Here is a 19,519-nt window from a genome sequence, read left to right on the forward strand (position 1 = left end):
TTTCATGCCACATGCAAATTTTGTTGCGCATTGCGCAGGCGTTGCTGGCAACAGCAGCAGCAGCAACAACAACAACAACAAAAGAACTACATTTTTTTTCCCAGCGATCTTCATGCAGGATAAAAGATTCAATTACAAGATGGGTAAGTAAGTGAGTTCGGCTCTTGATTCGTGTGACTTTATTTTTCATTTTTATTTCTTCTTTCGCCCCGCGGCGAGTGGGCCAGACATGTAAACAGCAACAATAATAATGAAAACGTTGCACAAATGCAAAAACCCATCAAAATGATGGATGACACTTTGATAGTCAAGTCTGTAAGTCGGGAAGTGCGCAAACCGCAAAGAAATTGCCCAATTGCAAAAAACTGACAGCTGCCTGGCGCAAAAAAATACAAGAAGCAGGAAGACAAATATACAAACACGAGACAGCGATCTTTGGGAGAGCGTAAAAAATCAAAAATAAATTAAAAATCAACAAACAGTAGTCGACACGTCAATGAATTTGAAATGCATGCAAATGCGAGCGGGCCAATTGTCTCGGACCGGCGAGAATATGGAGAATATGCTACTCTGCCATTTGAAGTCAATTCATGTGTCGCAGAATCGATCCTCAGGGGTTTTTTTTTTTTTTTGGCAATTGGCAATGTATTGGCACATGATTTGGGTCGATGCCTTGGGGGGTGGGGTTTCAGTTTCCCATTGATCGGTTTGAACTTTTCCTTTTCGCCACGGTTGCAATTCCCTATTGTTGTGCAATGAAACCATATCCTTGGGCATAGTCGATTTGCATATAGATCGGCATCAAGATCGGCGACACGTCGCACACACTTGATTGCCTTTGAATGGCAAATGAATGCATTTGTATTTTCGCTAAATCTATTACCGGGTAACGTAAGTTGATACTTTGAGGGCCACAATTTGTGTTAGTTAGCTATGCTGCCAGATCTGTCAGATCTCAAGTGATCGCGTTTGCCATTTTGCGCAATGCTTTTAGGATTTCTCATCAGGATGTGCATTTCACTTAGCTCCCGCCAATGTCTGAAAATAGCAAAGATCTGCGCTGCGGTTTCAATTTGAATGAGATTGAAGTCTTGAAGCTAGAGCCTAGCAAAAGACTAAAGATTTTGAATACACTTGAGTTCAAGTCTAGTTTTCCTTACTGTTGCTTTCTACCAAAGTCGAATTATATATCCATTAATTGATACAACATATCCTTATGGAGAGTTTTTTTTTGTTAAAGAAACAGTTGCCACGAAAAATTTGCATGCTTGTTAAATTAGTTGTTTATTTGCTGCGGATCATCCATTGAAATGCAACCTTTTCAATTCCCTGCTCCCGTTTTCCATTTTAGCCGCATGCCTTTAGTTTTGGCGCCTTTTCTCGGCTTTCATTATTTTCAGTTTGCATGTTATTGCAATCAGGACAACATTGTTTGCCGTTTAATGCAGGATCAAACCCCTTCTGGTACATATTTTCTTGAAATACTTTTTGCCAGTCAAATGTTGATGCTGCGCATTGCTCTGATACCAATAAATAAACAACAAAAGAGTTAAATTCAATTGCAACTCTTCCGCGACCTTTGTCAATCCCAGACAATTACATGCTTGCAAATTTTTTTATATATTTTTTTTTCCTTGACTGTGCGCAACCTTCGTGTTCAATTATTTTGCACCTTTTGAACCGATCGAAGGATCAGCGAATGGCAATGCGACGGCGAGCGCAAAAACTCAATCAAGTCGAAAACCCAAGTCTCGACCCCGTTTCAAATCAGAGAGATTGTTCTCGACCCCCGACCCACTTTTTGAATGCAAAAAATAAAAAGCCTATACTCTATAGATATGTGCGTGACCCTTTTCGGCAAAGATCTCTTCGCAAGACGCGTTTTCTTATTCCTCTTTTTGTCAACTGCGCAGGTGAGAGATCGCAATTTGCGTTGATCTTTCACAGGGTTGCCCTCTGGGGCGCATTGATTTCTTGACGACATAAACAATATTACACAGAGAATAAGAGTGAGAGTGCGAGTGAGGGGGAAAGGGTGACGCGCGGTTCGAAACGGTTCCAATGACAATCGTTTGCCTAACGAATAGGTTGATTTTCTTTAATTTCATTTGGCATTTTCGGGTGTTTTCGCAATAGTTTTTTTGATTGTGAACAGAATCATAAATTATAAACGAGCTTTGCATCGTGTGAACCAATCAATTTTTGTTTTTCTGGGCGCAATCACGAACGCCTCTATCGGCATCGTTCGTATGGATGGATCTTTGAAATTCCCACAATTTGCATGCGGCTAATTCTAATTATACAAATCGTCGCTGAGCTGCGGTCATTTAAATCTGCCCATAGCTAACTGGCTAAGTCCAATGGCCACAGGCCTGATGCCCGGTCTAAGTAAAAGCCGGCTTAGGCTTAAACTTACTTACTCCTTCCTCTGTTTGTTTTTGCACCAGCTGTGCCCGAGGAGCCTGGGAAACTCCGCGCTCGGCTCGCTCGGGCACAGGTGTTGCCGTTGTCGATGTCGTTGTCGTTGTCGTTGTCAACGTCATCCTCGGATCGGATCGACTGTACCTTCTCGGTTATATCTACCTGTTGGCTGGCATTGTCTGGCCTTAACTATCTTTTATTTGGGAAATTCCCAAAACAAATGAAAATAAAGTGAAACGCACAACAAAAGTCAAATGCCCCGGGCACGGGTTCGGTTTTAGAATTATTTTTGTTATTTTATTTTACTTCTATTTTTTTTGGCCCTAGGCCACTGATCACTTACCACTGTGTAGGAGGCCATTGTTTTTGTTTCTCTGTTCTCTTTGCTCTTGCTCTCTCTCGCTCTCTTTCTCTCAGTGTGTGTCTCTTTGTGTGCTGTAAGTGATCCTCTTCTGTCTTTTATTTGCTTTTCTTTCTTTCAGCCTTGTGTCTTTGCTTTTGTCTCGCTCTCTTTGTGCATGTTGTTATGTCCGCTCAGCTACTTGTCTGCATCTCTCTTTGGCCTGCATTCTTTCCCTCTCTCTCTCTCTCTCTCTCTCCCTTATCATTTACCTTTACACTGTATTGCTCTTGTAGGCCCTGTCCAGGGCACGTTGGCGACAGACTGTCTGGCGCGTCGGCGTCAGGGTTCAGGTGAGTTGTGGGTACACAAGTATGCGTGTATATAGGGTATATAATGCATATAATGCTAGTAAATAATATTTGAAGGTTGTGTACTTGACGAGCTTGGAGTGTTGTTTTTTTGAGAGCGTTCATTAATATTATGGGATTGAATAAATCTGTTCGGGATGCATTTATTTGCATGCAATATAGTTCAGATTGAATTTTTCTACAAGCTTGGTAGATAACTCGAATATATGAAACGAAATATTTGCAACAAGGCTTTTCTCAATATCCTAAATACTATTCATATTTTGAGAAATTTTTAATATTTTTTGTGTTTCATATATATTTTGTAAATTAAGGCTTACTTCCTTCAGTAGATTATAAGATTCATTAGTTTTCAATTCGAAACAAGAGCATTTTCTTCTGACATTGTAAATTTTGAATGCGTTTCCTTTCACAGTTTTATGACTTTCATTTAATTTCCACCCCAACAATTCGGTAAGCATTTTCTTTATGAGAAATTCACCCCGCCCCCTTGCCCTTGCCCCGTGTACGGCTGGCTATCAGCACAAATGACACTCCAATTTGGAGAGGCATTTCCACATTAATAGACAAGCAATATAAAAGCCAACTAAATAAATTCTATATAGAGAACAAAAAAAGAAAAAAGAAAACTGCATTTTATCTTGGGGCGCAGTCAACAGAAAAGTCGTTGTCTCTGTGCATTCTTCTATTGCATTTCAGTTCTCTCCCTTGTTCTACGGTTCTCTTGTTCTACTGTTTGTCACACACTGTTCTACGAAAAGCGTGGCCAACAATGGATACGGATCGTGGATCGTGAATCGTCTAGGCAGCAGACACATAAACTATGCCCTGGACAATGGCCATAGAGCACTTCCTTTCAGTCGACCAACTACCTGCCCTAGGGTCCATGGGCGAGCCGGGCACTGTGAGTCGTCGTCCACGTCGCCAGCATGTCTGGCAAGATCACCGGCAACACAATGGTTAGACAGAGAGTCGCCCTGCTGTCTGTTAGATTAGTATAGAATTGCAGATCATTCTGAAATTTCATTTCGTTTCATTCATGCCATAATCTATTTTCTTTTAAATGTCCAACAACACCATGCTAAATATGCCCAATGACCCTGTCCCTATTCGTTTCGCTGTGGCAACAACGGCGACGCACTGTCTGCCAGGATCGACATTCAGTTGTGGGTTATTGTCCATGCCTAATCACCTTGCTTTATATAGAGCATATATCATGACAATTCCCTAAAGTCTTTCATAACGATACATTTTGCTATGGGCCAGAGAGCAAGTGCTTCGACTGGGCTAACTCTCCCAGTTGACAGCCCACTGGCAGGGCAAACTCTTCAGTTGACCACCCTGGCCCTTCCGTACCCCCTGCCAAAACAGAAACAATCAACCCCTCTTGAGCGGAACAATGAAAAATTTAAATCCAAGCTTAGCATAATAAAAATTCAAGCGAGCGTAAAACGCTAATCTCTGCCACAGAATGTATCCGTATCTGTATCTATATGTAACTCTAGAGGGACCCGTGGACCGTGTGCAAAATATACATTTTCTTCGTACAAATTTGTTTATTGGGAAATCTGTGCAGCGATGCATTTATCTGTCTGTGTCTGCCAAATGTCAGATTAGATCAACGTTGACAACAGCGCATCACATAAAAGAGAGCGACAGGCAGACAGACAGACAGACAGGGAGAGAGAGTCAAAGAGAATTGACCAGAGAGTGGTACAGTCATGCTACTCTGCCAGTTGGGAGCTCAATTAAAGCGGGGCAAATGCTGTCATAATGCGCATTTAGTTGTTAGCAATGCTCCATATAAATTAATGCCCATTGTAGCCACTTCAGACACAAACTACCCATTGCCATTACCAATCCAAAAATCCCTCTTTGGAATATCAGACGTAATAATGCCAGGGCGAAACAAAGCGAAACGATGCGATGACGCTGACTGAAATAATATCAAAACGGAAAAAAGAGAAGAAAAAGCCAGAAACAAGAGCGCTTAAGTTGCTATTGCCCGACTAGCAGACACCCTGTAGCCAGTGAAGAGATGCGGTAAACATAATTCAATATTTCTTCTATATTAACATATACAAAAGGAAAGATAATAATATGTTTCAATTTCGATATATAATAATGAAATGGGAAAATAATCAAAAAAAATATATATATATATTTCCCACTTTCAATCCTCTTGATCTTATCGTTTCCGATATCAGATGTTCAGATCAAAAATATATACTCTGTACAGGTTTATGCCTTCGGACTAGTATACCCAATTGGTAGGAATTTTCAATGGGTACTGTGTATAAAAAGAGAAACACCCAGCAACAAAGGCGGCAACAAAAACAACAACAAAGGCAAAACACATATTGCGCAGGATACAGATACAAGGACACTGTTACGCAGTGGAGTGGGTAGCGTTTTGGGGGGTGGGGTAGGGTAAGTTAGGGTAGGGGAATTTATGTTTCAACAATTTCAATTGTTTCCTAATGTTTTTGTATTGCGTTTGTTGCCATTGTAGTGCTGGTTTGTCTAATATGGCAGGCAGGACAAGAGTTCAAAGATTATGACTACAAAGATTGGGTATCAAATTGCCGTTGTTATCGATATCCAGTCAGGAGGCGGCATTTATCGAACGGCAGCCGCTCAACGTGCTCGGCATTAACATTAAAGTGTGAAATTTCAAGTGAATTTTGACAAGAAATCAGCGTCGAACGCTAATCGTCAGTTTGTTGGCCGGTTCGCCTTCTCGGAAGTCTCGGCTTGGGCATTGGGTTAAAAATTTTGGAATTTCCTGTGCCGCTCTGCGCCGCGTCGCACATCCTTTGGCTCGCTCTTCAATAAACCCACTAATAAGGCCAAACAGGCCGAACAGGGTCAGGGCATTAGCATTAGGCCAAACAATGGCTCTGCAATGCATTTAGCTTTTATGCAGGACACGCGTCCTTGCCACGGAAATACCCAATGGACAACTGAAATCTGTTTCTACTTAGCTCAACTCCACTTTACGATCGCCCTACTCAGCCTACACACCCGATGAGAGCATCGCGCGAAGGTAGCTGCCCAAAAGGTCACTTTGCCTAATAACTTTAGGTCACAAATACGCCTCACAATCACTCCTACGCGAAGCACTGACTGCTGATCCCTCCCTTGCCTGAGTGCCACATTTTACGATGTGTCTCGCCTCAAATGGGTGTTGTGCATAAGTTTGTCATGAGGCATGCAACACCCCATATACCAAGTAAATCGCACGCGCTTAGGAAATAATACGAATCGCAATTCAGAGAAAAATAGCTCTATAACAACAATTGGTGTGATATATAGCACAAGACGAGTATTAGAAGAATAGTTGGGTGCACTCTACAAAATATTATAGTATAGAATATTTTTGTCTATTTTCCAGTTGCAGCTCTCTTCTCTGATAAAACTCTAATGAGAATGATAATGAAAATAATAATAATATACATACATAGATAGTAACAATATCGAAGAGAATAATAATATAAATAATAGACGTTAATAATAATAATTAATTTAATTTAATATGAAAATTATAAATAAAAGTTTGCAACTGCAAAATAATTAGATATTCAACCAGCTATGCAGCTTTAAAACACCTTCACACAAATGCCCCAAGATTTCATTTCATGTCGGAAAATATTCTAATGATTGCTCCAAGCGATCCTTCGACGCGCGCAGAGGGAAGCCCGAGGCTAACAAGTAATAAAGCGACTTCTGTAATTTTGACTTCCTGAAGTCTATTTTATTCTCAACACGCCTAAAGAGCCAAAACTGAAATTGAAAATATTTTAATGTGCCATTTTGCTGTTGGCACTTAAGAGCCTGGCTGCATGCGGCATGCAGCACGTGCAAATGGTCAGAATGTGGCAGAGCCAGAGCTCCAAACAAAAGCGCCAAGTGAGACCGGGACTGAGACTGAGACTGGACTATGGGCGTTGCATCATTGGCATTGACCACGTTTACAGGAGGCGCACAAAAGCCACAGTGGAAACGATGCTTTGGTGAATGGCTTTAGGTATGCTAACAATATGAGAATTTATATGACAAGTCTGTCATATTTTTACAAACGTTATAAATCATCTTGCCTCAAGAGGCATCGAAATGAGGGAGGTGTGAGGTTGAGAACGGCTCCTTCTCTGCAACTGAGACTGAGACTGAGGCTGAGGCCAATACAAATATGTAAATATTGCTTCGAGGCACGCGATTCCACACGATTCCTTTGCGTTTATTACTGAGCTCGTCTCGACTGAGCCGTTTTTATGGTCTACTTCGGCTGCCTTGCGGTGGGTCTGAGTTCTCAGTGAGCTCTCCTCAGTTTCGAGTTCACATTTCTGGAAGTGTTTCTGTTGAAAAACCAAACTGAAACTTGTACGAAAAATGCAAATTTGTTTGTCTTGTCTTGTCTTGTCTAGGGACAATTGACAATTGTTTGGGCTATGGCAATGCTTCAAAAGGTAACCGCCATTCAGGACAACGAGTGGAAAAGGACAATTGCGTATTGAAAAATGTTATTTTACTTAAAAGAATGACGAAAATGTGGCCGCAACAATTGAGACAAATGGCGCATTGTCAACGTGCCGCATCGAAGTCATATTGGGAGGTCCTGCATTGTCCTTGTCCCAAAAATGAATATGCAGAAAAAGAAGCATTTAGCGGTTAATGCTCATCAAAACAACCAGACGGTTAGCCTGGTCAGCAACAGCAGACTGCTCTCACATCCTTTTCGGGTTAAATGCAGCGTACGCAAATCTAATCCTAGCTCCGTCCACCTGGCAAATATTCAATTAGCACAACGATTGGCGCGTAAAAAAATGCCCGCCAAAGCCACTCAAAAGTGCGGCGCTTCAGAGCACATTGAACCCCTCACCAGAGCCGTACCCCTGGCCAATTCTAGCCGCTTAGCTTAGCTAGTTGCTTGCCGCTTTTAATTACTGGCAGCATTATCCTTTCTACTCGACGAACATTGGCAAACGTTTCCACATGCTTTGGCATTTCCGCTTCCGTTTCGGCTTCCGCTTGGCGCCAACACAGCTTGGCCTCGTCATCTCCATTGTTCCCCTCCGCCAAAAAGTCAAGTGGCGTAAATTAATTACAGCACCAGCCCAGAAACCTCCCACACACACGCACACACACATCTGGCTTCTATACAGAGACTCTCTCTGATATATCATCTGGTTGGTTTTGTTTTCCGCATTGCCGGTCCTCTAATTGCTCCAAATCTGACTGTGTTTTTATAAGTGTGCACATTCATATATCAGCCGTAAATGTGGCCATTGTTCAACTTTAAAGCGCTGAATAGCTTCGCGTGGAAATTAAAATGTTTACAAATTCAAAATCATAGTGAAATATTTTAATTGGATATTGCGTTAATGCGTGTGTTTAGATGTTCAAGGATCACCAGAATGGCGCATAGATTAATGGTTGGCCTCGCCAATGTGGGGAGATGGATATTAAATGACAACTTGTACCAACTGGCTACAAATTATATGCTTTATAGTTTATTACACAGAAAATATATATTCTGAAAATATTCAATTTGCGCCAAGGCTGCAAGCACATAATTCCCAACTTAATTCTATATTTATAAATACGAAAAAAAAAAAACAAGGTTTAAGCTCCAAGCAAAAGCCACTTGGGTCCTAACCAAAGCATTTAACTAACCAAATTTGATGGGTAACTAAATTTGGATAGATATAAAATCTAGCCCGCATTTTCTATATGAAAACATTGAAAGCTTGCAATATTTTCAGTAGAAAGGGCAACTGTTACTTGAAAATGGAATTGTTGCATTAGAACTTTGAAAATATATAATAATCTACCAGAGTTCAAAGACTGAATAATATGGAATACTCCCGACTATGGTAGCATATTATCATTAGTATTAATTAGCTAACATCATTAGCAGCAGAACTGACCCGCTTTTGCAATTGTAGCTACCAGTTAATACTTGGGAGAACTGTTAGAACATTTCACCCAGATCCCAGATCCCAGATCTTTAAATGCTGGTAGTCAGATGATCAATGCACTGATTGAAACCATGCTAATGATCAGTTTTCTATTCATTTTTTTGGCATTGATTTGGATGTTGTTTGTTCGTTTTTTTTTTTTTTTTGTATTTTTGTGACAAAAGGCGAGCAGCATTGATGCGGGATCAGTTAATGCTAAAGATCGGGAATCATCAACGGCAAATGGACTAGTCCCTGACCGTTACGCGTCACACGCTCCAATATGGAAGCAGGGGCAAGTTATTTGTTCGACTTGTACAGATTTCGAGATTTTATGACTGGGGCGCGCCCCCTTTTGACAGTTGCTGCATAAATTTGAGAGGCAAGAGACCCGAAAAGGTAGCCGAGGCACCCATAAAATTAACATCTTTGACGCTAAGCCGTGATTTACTTTTGTTTTAATGTCGCCGTCTTTATGCTCTCCACTTGATACAATACAAATCGAAGTTGATTTCGATATGATATGATGGTGACGCCTACCTGTCTTGGTCTTGGATCATTTAACTGAATCAAATTGGATTTGCATAAGGCCTCAGATTTTAAATGGAACAGCGTAGACAATTGACAGGCAGTGAACTGTATGCAACTGTGAGATACTCTGTGATAGGAGAAAATGCCGAGAGAAGTCTAAACCTGGGTATAAAAGGCCAATCAGAGTGTTTGGCAAACTCGTTTCAGAATATCTGTTGCTGTTGCTTTAGCTGCCACTTTTGCGCGTCTAGAAAAACATGCCAAATCCTTGTTTAACCTTTGCACCCAAAACGGCAGCTATTTAACTTTGGCAAACACGTAACTTGTCCAAATTTTTGCGCCGCCTCGGGGCCCCAGGGAGACGCAAAGACAAACTTTTCGCACACACACACGCACGGACGAGAAGGGTTCTGGTTCGAAACGGGTTCAACTGGTATTCGCATGGAACTGGGGCGGCCGCAGGGGACGTGTCGCTTATAATCTTCACGCTCAGCTCAGCGCTGGGCTCGCCTGCCGTTGAAAGGATAATGGAACATTGATTATTATTTTGATACCACCACTCAAAGTCTGCAAATTAAGTACGCATTTATCTCAAGTAATTTGGGTTCAAATGTGCGGCAACTGCGGTCAAATTGTTGCCCATACTTGGCAGCTACAGCCTCCTCCTGCTGGACGTGGTCGACTGGTCGACTGGTTGCTTGAGAATGACATTAAATATATCGTCTTTAAGTAAGAAACTGGCTACTTTTGTCCACTTCCGTTTCGCGTTCGCGCATGTGTAGCAAATGGGCCGTCATAGTTTCAATGATAAATGGCCATTCAAAATGGGAAAACAAGAAGCTAAAGAAAAGCCTAATGTATGTACATAAATGCCTCAGACTGAAGGCTGCTGATGGGGGAACGGGTGAACGGACGGACAGACGAACAGACGGACGGACTGACTGCTGGGATTTGTTATAATTTGCGATTTGTGTTAATTACTGTTCCATTATGTGAACTGGGCAAGACTAGACGGCAAAATAAAGGAGACCTGCCTGATTGTCTGGCGGAAAAGAAAAGCACAAATGGAGGCATGAATTGTGGATGGCTTTAGAAATGTCCTTGCCTGAGCCTTAAGGCTAAACAACCACAATAAATGTATAAGCATTAATATGTGCAGTAATATGTGTAATATATGTACTAGTTGAAATAATTACCCAGCGTTGCGCGGCTCTTCCGTAATATTGAAATAATGTACTACCTACCTATACAATATGTTAGCCTGACTTTTTAATGTTTATCCCAACATATATGTATATATTATGGCTCACATTCAGCTACTTGTTGGCCACAAAATGGCGTCGCACAATCAATCTCTGGCAGCCGCATTCATTGTCCCAGTTTTGTTATGCATACGCGTTTGTGATACACACCGAGATCTACATCTCCATAAGCACTTCAAAATGCCACCTTTCTCTAAATGAGACAAATGCCAATGGCGGAGACAAATGCGAGCAGCGGTTTCACCGTCGCCGCACAACAAAAGCACGTGCCACTTGAGCGAGAGAGAAAGACCAAAGATATTGGACCGACCCAACCCTAGCTCCAGATCCGGACAGGGGCACTTGGCAGGCTGAGTTTTTAATTTGACGCAATTGTTTGGCATCGATTTGAAACGATTTGAAACGATTCGAGTCGAGTTACCCCAAGAATTTATACAATTAATGTCAAAATGCGATTCGGCCTTAAAGCGCTTTCAAATGTCACTGGGCATGTCGAGAGACTGGTCGCCATTGTTGCCAAACAAAAAACAAAATATAACAATTTTTTATATATATTTAGAGTTTGGTTCGAAGTCTGTATGCATGTGTGTGCCAGTGTGTGTGTGTGTGTATTGTTGGCTATTGCAAACGGCTACCAGTTAAGATATTTTTAGATCTAGCAAGCCCTGGCTAAGCCTTTACGAGTCCTTGACGGTAGGTTAATACCATACTTCTAATTACTTTATGTGAAGTTTAGTTTTTGCATCAAGATTTTGAATCAATGCCTTGAGTCGAATCGGAAACTGAAATCTATTTAAAACTAAAAACATTAAAGACATAAACATTTCTTTGCTTAAGTACAACAACTTTTGAGTGTGTGAGCCAGACCGAAAGTATATTTGACTTTGGCCCCAAACATTGCATATATCTGACCATATTTTGGACACAGATCAACTTTAGCCCGCAGCTTGTAAAGAAATATATGCAAGCTTTGCAATATTTTCCATACAACGGGCAATTGTAAATTGGAAAGTGAATTCTATTAAGTTTCTAACAGACCAAGACTGAACGAAGAGCTCATGAATGTGGAAACAGGGATAAGGAATCGAACCTCAAGGCAGGGAGCTAACCATGAACAAAATCAAAGCAATTATTTATTAGCAAATTGTTTCATCAAATGCCAAAAGTTAAAATAAAACGTATATACAAAATTTGTTTACAAATATCTTATGTTAAATAAGTTTAAGATGAATGTAGCCTGAAAAATAGGAGCTTCAATAAAGACAAAGAAGCTTTGAGGTGCACACGACACGTTTAAATTTCTAAAACTTTAGTTCAAATTAAGTTTATAATTGACTTTTGTTGTTCTCTGGAGTCTCTTGGCGTATCGCTACAGCCAATTCATCATAATTCATTATATATTTTTGACATTTTCCATGCTTGAGCCCACCGTTGTGGAAACTAATAAAGATGTCATTGCCAGACAATCGACACGGTTAGAGCCCGAGTCACGGAGCCTTCTCTAAGACGCAGCTCCCTCTCTCTCTCTCTCTCGAACATTGGGCACAAAAATGCTTTATAGGTAGCGCAAACCAAGGCAATTCATAATTTTCATAATTTACGCTTTGTTTGGCAAACATTTTGGCGCCTGCTAGATTTTCCAGAATACTATTGCAACGGGGTGTGTTCCATGTTGTTTTTCCCTACGAACCGCAGCGGTTCCTTACATAACTCAATTTTACGATCCGAAGCTACCTACTTAATAAATCATAGAAATCCTAAAGCAGGCAGAGTCCGAGAGCGTAAGAGAGTAAGAATTTCATAATTAATTTTTAATGCTTGACTGCGCTGCACTTTTTACACAATTTTGATTTATAGCACAGCAAGCACAACAACAAAACAGAAAATACAAAAAAAATGATTCACTTTTTTTATTTGATTCTTTTTTTTTTTGCCTTCTGTGGAACGTTCACTTGAAATGTTTCGAGTGCATTTGGCGCAAGTTGAAGCCGTTTAATGCCCGCGCAATTTATATTGTAATTGCAAAGTGAAATGTCATTATGTATTGCATTTTGTAGCCATTGAAGCAGCGTCAAGTGGTTCGGCCTGTTCCGGTGCCGGTAGAAGGATTTGCGAATGGCAATGGGAACAGGAACGGTCACGACAGAGCGGATTGCACTCGCAACAGCTGGCCGCACGCCAACTCAAGTGGTCCAACTTCAGATTCGACTCTGACTCCGACTCTGACTCCAAATCTAACTTTGAGCCTGACTCCGCTTCGATTGCCGCCGGCAACGCACCTCTGAATCATGTGTGTGTACATATGTATGTATGTATGTGTACATGAGTGGGTGTGTGTGGTAAGTTCCTGGCCTCCAGCTGTTGCTTACCTTGTTGCTCCTTTCTTTGGCAAACTGTCAGCTGTGGCTAATTAAATGAAAGCCGCTCAAGTGCTGGAACTCTCGCTAGTTGGTTGACTGAGTCTCGGATTCAAAGACTTACTCCACTGGGAAGCTGTGCACGCTCGTCGAAGCGCGTAATTGTCAAAGGTTACAATTGAAGCCCCAGCTCGCTGTGCGTGCGTGTGAGTGTGTGCCATGTGTGTGTGTGTGGCAGCTTTTTACTGGTGTTCCCGCCAGGCAACACCTGGCCATAATGTTCAATGTGTTGCACATTTAAATATGCCACATGTGGCATATTCGGTTGCACACACACAAACAAAAAATGTGCATGAAACAAAGCTAGCTTGAGCATGCGATCAGATAAGAAACTCTAATGAAAGTATCTTAATATTTACAAAAATTAAAAGCAACACAGCGTTTCACACTTTGAACTAAAACTTTAGCCGAATCAAGGAAAACTTTGAATTCCGCCCACGCTACCTTTGACTTATACATTCCAACCAGAAACCGTGGAAAAAGTGTGAAACACATCTCAAATGTTTTTTCTTAAAGATCTTTCAGAATAATTTTGAGAGCAATTGCATGGTAAACAAGAAAGTTTTATACAAACGTCCTTTGCAACTTGATCACAATTGCTGATGGGATTTTTCTGCAAGTCTGTCAGTCATTCAGTCCATCAGTCAGTCAGGACAAACAGTTTTATATTTAGAGATTAGGCATAAAAAGTTCTTCAATTGCCCTTCATAGATAATGGCCATAATTTGAGTGCAAGCTTTTACATATTATGTTTATTATTTGGTTAAGCTATAGGCCAATTTTGCGGCTCGTTTGGACTTGAATAATGGCATCCATTCAATTGATGTCTGCCTGTGGTAAGCACAACACACAGCTGCCCCAGCTCCCGTGACCGTGTGCTCTGTGCTCTGTGCAAGCCGAACTAGCAGACTTCCTGCACTTTCCACAGCCCACAACAGCTGCACAGAATCGCGAGATCCTTGCCACAAAATATGCCAGTCCTTTATACAAAATAGCTGAGTACGTATACGAGTATGCTCTCGTATTTTCATAGCGTCGACGCTGCCACTCAATTATCGTTTCGTATTTTTTCGTTTTCGGGAAATCTGACCCCGCACACAAAAAAGTGCGGATTTTTTTTTTTATATATAACATATTTCTTTTTGTAATTGTTATTTTTCGCGCACACTTAAACCTAATGAATAAATAACATTAAACACGCTCTAATGGCCGCGCGATTTTTGGTCGAGTGCCGGCGGAGACGGAGACGGAGGCGGGCTGGGTGGTGGTGGGAAAAGCGGCGTTAAACATTTTCATTGTGTGTGTGCGTTTGTGTGTGTGTGTGTGTGTGATCCCGTTAAGTGGGCGCACTTGAGCCATGAGCTGTAAGTCCAAGTCTAGAGTCGTGGGTCCAAGGCGTGGTAGCCTTTTCGGTCCTGTGAGAACATATTTCGAATGGAAGTGCGCGGTATCAAGACAGGCCAATCAAGAGTTGACTAAAGAGGCGCTGCACAATGTAATACCCTGCAATTTTCATTCTAAATACTCGAATTATTGTCTTCTTTTTGAACCCTAAGCCTAAACTTACTCAATCGACCACCAAATTGATATTGAATTTGATACAATGAGAGCCCAACAATTGCATATACAATGGCATTGCTCATTGCCAATGAAACCAAACTGAGCCAAAAACTGTGCTAATTGGCAACGCAAACTGAGATCGACATAGATAAATATAAGGCTGCCCACGATCGATACAATATGGAAAATTTTAAATTCAATAATCAAACATTAACAAATCGAACAACAGCGAAAATTAACGCACAGTAACAAAACGAATGGGAAATGCTCTACAAAGGATTTGCGATAAATGTAAACTTATTAATCTAATTAATGAGTTAATAAAAAATATCAAAGATCATTATTCAATCAAGCAAATTAGCGGTAAACGTTTGTCAAAGGAACTTACAAATTGGCCCATAAACAGCAGGGTTAACAATAATTGGAAGAGTCAGAAAACCGACCGCGAGACTAAAGCTTAGCAAACACGCCCCTTTTGGCCACTGGTTAATTTCGATGCCGCGATAAACATGAAATTAGCCCGGCACACAGATGGTGGCAGGATGCGAGCGAGTTGGCAAGGACCAAAGGCAAGGCTGTTCGCCGATTAGCCCCGACTGATAGTGGAGTGGATGTGGATGTTGCGGATGAGAACGCAACCAACTGATGGCTGACACAGATAAGCGCAGCTGAGCCCAGTTTCCCTCAAGTGGGCCAGCAATTAGGGGTTGCAATTGCAGTCCTCGCAAATCGTCCTTGACAACAAGCTACACACGCTACAACTTGGCTAGGCTCGCGCCCCAATTCGGAGTAGCACATAAAAAATAACAACAACAAAAAAAATAAAATAAACGCAACAAAGTGTAAATGAATTTATTAAAAGCGGCCAAGTGAAAATGAAAATAGAAAAACGCTGTTTTCGCACCATTTGAGAGACAGAACAAAGTAAGCAAAATAACAAAACATCCAAAACTTTTGCAGTTGAGTGTCAACGACTAAAACATACCCTTATTTCTGTTGAAAAAAATCAATCTTGTTTTGTGTGTATGCTTATAATTGGCGGCGATTAAGGTATCAACATAACCCTATATTTGATTAATAGAAGAAATTGCCCGGCCTTGCCCGGTGCCACCGAAATTGTTAGTTTAACGCGCCCCAAACTTCGTGTGCAGTCAATTTTAATTATTATTGTTAATAACAATTTCTATTGTTAATGCCTTTTTTATATGTGTTCTTTTTACCATATTATTATTGTAGATATTATTTTATATTATTACAATAATACACAATTAAAATGCTGCTCGGTGTGAACCGCCGACCTGCCGCCTTTTAGTCCAATGTCATATGTATAATTTATATATATACAAAAAAAATAAAACTTTTTCCAGCTAATAACATGGGCATAACAAAAAAACACACACACACTCACAAAAACAGCGACAGCCAAAGATCATTAATAGACAATGGTTGACGTAGTTTGTTAAGTCAGCCTCTATTATGTCAATTGTTTTAATACAATTGTTGTTTTTCTCCCTGTAAACATCCAAGCGAGAGTACAAAATCTAACTCTGTGACGTCGACAACCGACAATTCGAGCTTTTAGCCAGAGACACACCTGTGCAATTGCCGTTTGGAGCTGCAATTGACGCAGTTTCAATGGGTTATTTTTTGGGATCTGGCGGAGTGACTGCCTTGAACCAGTTTGGTGAAAAGCCAACTATGATAACATTGTCTCGATAATAAGTGGGATTTTTGAATAAGAAAAAAAGATTTTCAGTTGTTGTCAGTTTAAGTTGCACTTTCGCTAGGCATAAAAATTCAGCGGAAAATGTCGTCACGTGGAAAAAAAGTAAAAAAAAAAAGGAATATGAATACAATATATGTATAGGCCATTGAAAAATAACTGAGCACTCTCATACCCACTCGGATATCAGAGTAGCCCACATGGCTGTCATGGCGTCCAAATGGGCGACCGTGGCATCCTGACGTTGTTGCTCCTTTTCGTGACAGTTTCGAGTCCTTTTGCCGCCAGCTTACATTGTGCTTGGAATTCTGTTTGTTTTTTTTTTTTCGATTTGGAATGGAATGCTATGGGCAGACTGAGTGCAAAAGTTGCCAATCGCTGCTCACTTACTGAGAGGATCGGTATTCGATTGCAGGCATGCTGACAGCGTAATCTGAGCCGGGGCAACATTTGGACAATGTTTTGTCTAATAAATTCCGAAACACTAAACTTCCGTCACATCATAAATCACCCAAAGGAGAAATCACAGGCTGCCGCATGATTTGATAAGGGCTGCGGTGGGGGGTAATGAGAGTGAGTGTGAGTGTGAGAGAGAGGGAGAGAGAAATGGACTGGCTACCCTCATAGCACAATGAATTAACGTAATTATGTTCGCATGTGTATAAATGACGAGGTTTTTGTATCAAAATTTGCAATGGTGTCGAGCGTAAACACAAAACAACAAACGAAACGAAATCAAACAATAAACCGAAAATGAAACGAAGCACAAAAACACAAAACACCTTTGCTGGACATGGACATCGATGCGCAAATAAAACATAATGAACCTTAATGATATAGCACCCAGCACAGAGCACCCAGCACAGAGCAGCCAGCCAGAGATATTGGGGTGGGGCACATTGGAATATCGATCGATGATCGTTAATATACGAGCTTGTACTCGTATCATTGTGCTAAACAACAAAACCAATCGAGTGTTAAGCGGGCCAGCAACAACAACAACAACAACCGAGCAACTGAGTGGAAAACTCGTCGAGCCCTATGAATTAGATAGGCAAACAAAAGCCTCGTCTACAAATGGTCAAGACAAACAGTTGACGCGACTTTGCTTCTGCTCTTGTTGTTACTCCTCATTTGCATATTGCAGTTGCAACAGTTGCAGCCCGTCGCCTCAGTTGCCTCCGTTGCCGCAGTTGCATTAAGCAGTTGCCGCTCGCAGCCGGCCGATCCAGCAGATCCAGTTGACGCCGCCACAGCTGTTTAGAAGCCAATCGAGCCCAAAAAGCGCAGCTCGCGCTCTGTTTGCCATCATTTAGTGGCATCCTGTCAAATCAAACAGTTCTTCAACTGACTGAGGAAAATAATGTTGATACCAGTTGACTATTGCATACCCTCTCTCAAAGCATATATAAGATTGAACCAAACAAATAAATATGTGTTCCGTTTACATTTACATTTACATTACATTACAACTCACGGCCTTAACGTTCGATTCCTGAATATGCTTTTATATAGTTCGCTTCGTTCGATTCTTAGTAGAAAGTAAACTATTATTGCAAGCTCGAACCGTGTTGGTTCAAACTCAATTTATAGTTCACTCAAAAATAGACTTTGAAACTTCCCAAAGGGTTAATAGTCAAAACAATCTCTAAGTTTTCTTTCAAACTCTTGAATTTCATGTCATCCTACAACTTAAATTTCTTTGCATAACAAACAGCAGTAGAATTTTCGCTTACCTTACCCGGGTAGAGTATAGCCAGGCAACAGGCTTCAGTATGCCGAGTGTAGTTGGCCAAACAGTAGTTGGCCATTGTCGGACGGCGTTGACTGGCTGGCAACGTTTAGTTCGCTGTTAATTGATTGTTCACATTTTTTATGATTTAAGGTCTTTGAGTTTTTTTCTTGTTTTTCACGTTTCTCAATGCAGTATTCACAGGAATTTGTCGTGCCGCTTCATGTTTGAGGCATTCTTGTAATTAACAGTCGCAGGCGCAAGGATAATGCCAATTGACTTTGTCGCGACAGATCAATGTTTGAACAGAGGTATGTGCACATAGAGCAAATAATTCCTGTTAATCACATGCACGACTGACTGCCAGCCTGCAAGACAAGACAAAGACGAAGAGCAAATATTTAAAGCTAAAGCAAATTTTGATAGGATTCTTAATCTAGTTGTGATGTCAATCAGAATCTTAGCAATAGTTTAACTAAGCTTAACTCGAAACACAGCGTGTTTAGCTAATGCCACACCCATTTATGCCACTTGTTTGAGCGCGTAGCCACGCTCAATAGTTGCCCCACAGAATGGGGTCAGCATCGCTTCAGCATTGTGTTGGCCAACCCTTCGTTCGTACTTTTGGCCATTTACGAATCTTTACATGTTTAATAGAACGTAACATTTGTCACACATGAGGCGAGTGTCGGCTGCCAGCGTAAGCGAAAGTAACTAATGCCCAGCCCAGTTCTCTTTGGGTTCCACTCCCACTTCCCAGCTGCCACACTTTGTTGCCCATAGCGTGTCAGAATGCAACTAGCGAATATTTTTTTGTCTAAAATTTGTTGTGACAAAATGCAATTAATAGCAGTGATTGCCATCGAGATCGATTCGTCGAGATACCCTCTAATTGTGCTATGCAGAGTTACTCTGGATCGTTGGGATAGTTGTTGTACAGTTGCCAAGTGCCACGAATGTTGGCCAAAAGGGCGACGCTAATGAATGAACCTTGTGAATGCCTCGTGGGCATCGTCATCGTCATCGTCGTCATCTTTGTTATTACTCCATTAAAAGCGCATTAATAGCGATGCCGACTGCTCTTCACTTGTTCGCTCTTCGATTTGTTTAAATCAATAATGAAAACAAGCAACAACAATATTCATTTTTTTTTTTTTTTTTTTGTCGAATGTACATCAGCCGAAAATCTGAGCAGCCGATCCCAG

The 19,519-nt window shown here is 41.1% G+C and overlaps 1 protein-coding gene across 2 annotated transcripts in view; it reads right to left on the bottom strand.

The window, feature by feature from the left end:
- LOC6623062 (transient receptor potential cation channel subfamily V member nanchung) overlaps positions 1–19,519 on the bottom strand; it is a 78,265-nt gene that overhangs the window by 34,711 nt on the left and 24,035 nt on the right. For both annotated transcript variants that reach the window (XM_002048022.4, XM_070208372.1), the window contains one exon: positions 18,319–18,682. The gene's annotated coding sequence lies outside the window, so the exon portion shown is untranslated. The remainder of the gene's footprint in view (positions 1–18,318; positions 18,683–19,519) is intronic.

The sequence above is a fragment of the Drosophila virilis genome, chromosome 3 (assembly GCF_030788295.1).
Source record: "Drosophila virilis strain 15010-1051.87 chromosome 3, Dvir_AGI_RSII-ME, whole genome shotgun sequence".
Classification (NCBI taxonomy): domain Eukaryota; kingdom Metazoa; phylum Arthropoda; class Insecta; order Diptera; family Drosophilidae; genus Drosophila; species Drosophila virilis.